Consider the following 5,780-nt stretch of genomic DNA (forward strand, 5'->3'; position numbering starts at 1 on the left):
AGTCCAAAGTGAACCAACATATGAGACTATACGAGCTGTTCGAAATGAATGAAAATGAAGACATCTCGGAGATGAACTCAAGGTTCACCAACATTATAAATGAGCTCAAGAGGCTCGGAAAGAACTTCACCGAAGAGGAACAGGTGAAGAAAATATTGAGAAGTCTTCCCAATAGCTGGCAAGCGAAGAAGACAGCTGTGGAAGAAGCTCAGGACTTGACCACGTACAAATACGACGAGCTGATTGGATCTCTGTTGACCCATGAGATCTCTATGAAAAACTTCGAAGCAAAAGAAAAGTCAGAGGACAAGAAACAAAAATCACTTGTCATGAAAGCTGACTCATCAGACGATGAGGAAATGGCCATGTTCACAAGGAAGATGAAGAAGCTGTTCAGAAAGAATGAAAAGAACAGCAAGAGGCCATTCGGAAGAGGCGATAGGTACAAAGCTGAGTCTAGTGACAAATACAAAAAGGACAGCTCCAAGCCTGTCACGTGCTTTGAGTGCCATCAAACTGGGCACATTAAGTCAAGCTGCCCTAATCTGAAGAAAGAAAAGAAGGGAAGCAAAAAGGCTATGGCCGCTACATGGAGCGACAGTGATGACTCAACATCATCAGAAGCTGATGCAAATGAGACAGCAAATATATGCTTCATGGCCGATGACACTGCTGACCAAAGTCAATCTGAGCAAGCTGACCTCTCTGACGGCTCTGACCAAGAGGAACATTCTAATGAGGGAACATCTCTACACTTGCTTAGAAATGAAATGGTTAACGCCCTGAGTGATTTATATACACTGACTAAAAAGTGTAACAAGAAAATAAAAGCACTCAGCAGGTGGTGTGACGAGATTGAAGAGGTCAAACTAAGTGACCTCTGATATCTTCTCCAAGACAACTCAACTTTCCATGACAACATGGAAATCATGCACAAGTTCGTCTCGGAAGTCCAATCAGATTCAAAGAAACTGAGAAAGGATGTCACAACCCTACAGAACCAAATAAAAGGTTCAACTAAAATAAAATCCCATGCTGAGTACTCAGGTACAGGTCAGCATAGACAGTTCACTCAGTGTGACTTTTGTGGGAAAAGAGGACACACAATAGATGTGTGTTGGTATACTAAGCGGACTGTCCAATGTGACTTCTGCGGAAATAAAGGTCATACCACTAAGGTATGTTGGCATACTCAGCACAATGGTGCTGACCAAAGACAAAATCACCCTAAAAGGGTAACTCATTGTGACTTCTGTGGTAAACAAGGCCACACCATAAATACATGCCGTCACAAATTAAAATATGATATTGCACCTGTCTATGCTAACCAACGAGGACCCAAAAAGAATTGGGTACCTAAAGATGAATAGTTTAACATGAAGGTGAGCCTGAGATGCGTGGAGAAATCAAAGCTGTGGTATATAGACAGCTGTTAAGCCCAAAATATACCTAAAATATCATATATAAATACGTTAAATTTACATTGAAATCGTGCTAATTATATTCATTTAGAGTGCTTTTACGTCTTTATTTACTTCTTTGATGCAAGGTACCTAATTATTTGGTTAAATCCAAATAGGAGCTAAAACGGAGCAAAAATGAGGGAAAAACCTAAGTTACGTGCCAAAAATACGTATTAATCAGAGGACCGACTCAAGGAGATGAGAAGCAGCCGAAAGACGGGGAAGAATGCCCCTGTCGTGACTGAGATTTTCAGAATCTCAGTCGCGACACGCTGATACCAGTCACCAAGAAATCGAAATTTTCAGCCTTCCTCCGTGCCCCCTGTCGCGACTGAGATTCTCGGAATCTCATATGAGACAGCGAAGAATTTTGCACAGTTTTCACATGTTTAAATCCAAAAAACGCGTCTGTTCGTTTGGATAAAAGCGACCCTTCACCAATGGACACGACCCTTGAATTACAACCCTTCACCAACTATAAATAAGTGATCCATTTCAGAAATCAATGTTGTTGGCTAAGTTAGAAATGTTAGAGAAATCAGAGAGTTATTATGTTGAGTTTCTGATTCAGAAAGAGTCAGAAAGTTAGATTTCATTTCTGTATAAACAAACTTGATGTACACAAGTTGTTATTAGATTAGTTATAAACACAGTAGTATTAGTTTAGTTTCAAAGGTTGATCAGAGACAAGTTTTCATTCTGGTAGAGGACCGACCGGTCTCTATTCCGAAGATTCAGCGAGAAGAACTAACGGCTGAAGCGCAAAAGGGTCTGACAAACCTACGGAGTTTTAGGGAAAGATTGACAACCCGGATCTCAAAGATTTCGTCAAAATGCTATCCATGTTTCTTCCTCTTTGTTAACTTGTGAAGATTAACAATTCACTAATAATATATTTATTTTATTCCATACATTCTTCCTGTTGTTATTTTGATATTGTTCTGACAAAATGATTTTCAAAATGATAAATTGGTGTTTTTATTAAAACGTTTTATACAATCATATTTACAAAGAAACTTTGTTGAACACTTGAAAGAATTAGTTTTTACGGATGATATGATCGTGACCGCGGCTTATCGGATATAAAATACTAATTTGATTAAGGTAGGAATCTGCTCCGACCCAGAGAGATTTCTATGGTTCAAAGCCATTTAATTGCATAAATTCTTATGTCATTTCATATTCATAATCTTACCAAAGTTATAGTTGCTTTCTTTCCTTAATGAAAATAAGTTTTATACCTTTGATTTATTCCAAATATGAAAGCGTCTGTCTTGTAATCAAAATCTCAAGACAGAATTGTTCTCTAAGTTCAATATAATATTCTCATCTAATCCTAATTAATCTAAACCAATACAATCAATTAAACGATTTTCTTTAAGTTAAACCTAAAGACGTGAATAAAACTGTATTAAAATAAGTTTTAGTTAAAAAGCGTTCCCTGTGGGTTCGATATCTTTTATTACTACAAGCGTATACCGTGCACTTGCGGAAATCGCTCAACAAGTTTTTGGCGCCGTTGCCGGGGAACACCAAAATTTTTAACAAAAATTTAGATTTTTCGTGTTTTATTTCGAATCTAGGTTTATACATACTTATTTTAATTTTTGTAATTTATTAATTTTAATTTACTAATTTATTTATTTTTCAAATTCTGTTTTGTAGGTAGTTTTGGTTAGTGTACGATTTCATGTTCATGCGCAGTTCTCGAAGTTCAGGCATTGTACCAGACCCTATAGACCCGGAAATTGAAAAAACCATTAGAAAGAACAAGAAAAACAAGAAAAACAAAAATAAGACTCCAGTAAAAACAAATATCGAGCCAGATATTATGGCAGACCCACCAACACTTATGGATTACGCTAGGCCAGGAGTGGCTGGTGTAACCAATAGTATCGTTAGACCCAGAATTGCTGCAAACCAATTTGAAATTAAACCAGCTTTGCTTAATATGTTGCAAAATAATGTAACATTTTATGGGTTACCTAACGAAAATCCTAACACCCATTTAACAAATTTCCTTGAAATTTGTGATACTTTTAAAATTCCAGATGTGACTGCCGAAGCAATCAAACTTCGCCTTTTTCCTTTCACTTTGAAGGATAGAGCCAAAAAGTGGTTAACTTCGATGCCAGGCGCAACGTTTGCAACTTGGGAACAATTAGCCCAAGCTTTTTTATCAAAATATTTTCCTTTAGCAAAAACCGCAAGAGTCATAAAAGAGTTAACATCTTTTTCTCAAAATGATAATGAAACTCTTTATGAGACTTGGGAACGTTTTAAAGAACTTCAACGTTTATGCCCCCACCACCAATTACCCGCTGAACTTTTAATGCAAACATTTTACAATGGATTAAATCCTACAACTAGAGGTTCATTAGATGCTATGTCGGGAGGGTTATTTATGAAGAAGACGTTGGCCCAAGCAAGAGAACTTTTGGAGGAAATGGCAATCAACAGCAGTATGTGGCCCGCGGAACGTGAACATATACCGGTGGCAAAACCATCATCCTCAACCACATCATCCGTTAAAGGTATAGTGAATCTTGATCTAGTCGCGATGTTACAAGCCCAATTTTCTGCCTTATCGCACAAAATTGATAAGTTTATGGCACCACGCGATACCAATGGTAATCCAATCCAAACGGATGTGGATTATGAAAATATGAGTGAGATCGAACAGGTAAATTTTATCCAAGGGCAAAACCAAACTAATAATCCTTATTCTAATACTTATAATTCTGGATGGAGGAATCATCCTAACTTTAACTGGAAAGATAATAATAATAATAATGCAAATGCTAATCAAAATCGTACCAATAATTATCAAAATCAGTCAAGAGGTACGATTCTCACTTTATCTTCTAAAATCGACAAATTCATAGATGCTATCAGTGGAAAAATAAGTAATCACGACGATGGTTTTAAACGGATCGAAAATAAATTCGATCAGCTTATTAAAAACCACTCATCTAGCATCCATAATTTGGAGGTCCAAATTGGTCAACTTGCTAAATCAATTCCATCCCGAAAAGAGGGAAGTCTTCCCAGCCATACGGAAGAAAATCTGAAAGAGCAGATAAAGGCTATCACTCTTCGTTCAGGGAAAAATTATCTAGGTCCGGAAATGCCCGGAGACGCAACATTACCAGGAACTGATTTACCAAAGTCCAAAGAAGATATATTGCACACAAAAAGTTCACAAATTGACTCAAGTACAAAAACTTTTGTACCCAAACCACCTTTTCCGCACAAAGTCCGAAATAAGGACTATGACAAACAACTTTTAATATTTTTGGATAAACTTAAAAATTTGCACATTAACTTGACATTTATGGATGCAATCACGCAAATTCCTAACTACGGTAAGTTCTTAAAGGATTTGATTTCGAAGAAAATTAGTTGGGAAGGAATTTCATCTATTTCACTAACTGAGGACTGTAGTTCAATTGTGTCAAGTAATTTGCCCACTAAACTCAAAGATCCCGGATGTTTTACTATTCCGTGTAAGTTGGGAGATATTGAATTCCCAAGTTGTCTTTGTGATTTAGGAGCAAGTATAAACTTAATGCCGTTGTCTATTTTTAACAAGTTAGGTTTAGAAGAAGATATCAAACGTACCAATATGGTTTTGCAATTAGCGGATCAAACCACTAAGAGACCATATGGTATAATTGAAGATGTTTTAGTCAAAGTCGATAAATTTATTTTTCCTACCGATTTTGTTATACTAGATTTTGCATATGACGTTAATTGTCCACTAATTTTTTGTTGGAAATTAGGCTAAGGTATAGCAGCGGAAATATAAATTTTTTTAACCTATTTCCATTTAACCACAAGATCCGTTAACCGTTATTTCATATAAAGAAGGATAAGAAGAAATATCTTTTAGAAGTTCTATCTACCGTTGCAAACGAAGTGCCCACAACTTCAAAAGAGATAGAAACTGTCTACCAATCTGCCCCTATCCGAAACAGACCTTCCAGACTTCCGAACGACAATCCCTTTGGTGGAAACGTGGAAGAATATGTCTAGAAGCTCCTGTCCAAAAATCGCGACGATCCGACGGTTCAATCTCCGGGAATCCGCGAAATCGTGAACTGACCTGATGTAGGAGTAGTAAAACGAATTTCTCCCTTTTGTTTGTTTTTCTTCTTCGAGTTCCCAAACACGAAATAAAACACGGGAAGATTAATTTAGTATCAACCGTTGAATAGCAACCAAAGTATATTGCCTCTAACTAATCAACACAAGATCAAGGATAAAAGAAATAGATGAAAATTAATTGATCAAACGAAGCCGTAGAGAAATCTCGTC

At 36.8% G+C, this 5,780-nt stretch overlaps 1 non-coding gene across 1 annotated transcript; it reads right to left on the bottom strand.

Annotated features, from left to right (window-relative positions):
• Positions 1 to 3,672: 3,672 nt before the first annotated feature.
• LOC136201640 (small nucleolar RNA R71) lies at positions 3,673 to 3,779 on the bottom strand. The gene has a single exon (XR_010673986.1). It is a non-coding gene; the product is annotated as a small nucleolar RNA R71 (small nucleolar RNA).
• Between the last annotated feature and the right edge of the window lie 2,001 nt (positions 3,780 to 5,780).

The sequence above is a fragment of the Euphorbia lathyris genome, chromosome 7, assembly GCF_963576675.1.
Source record: "Euphorbia lathyris chromosome 7, ddEupLath1.1, whole genome shotgun sequence".
Lineage (NCBI taxonomy): Eukaryota > Viridiplantae > Streptophyta > Magnoliopsida > Malpighiales > Euphorbiaceae > Euphorbia > Euphorbia lathyris.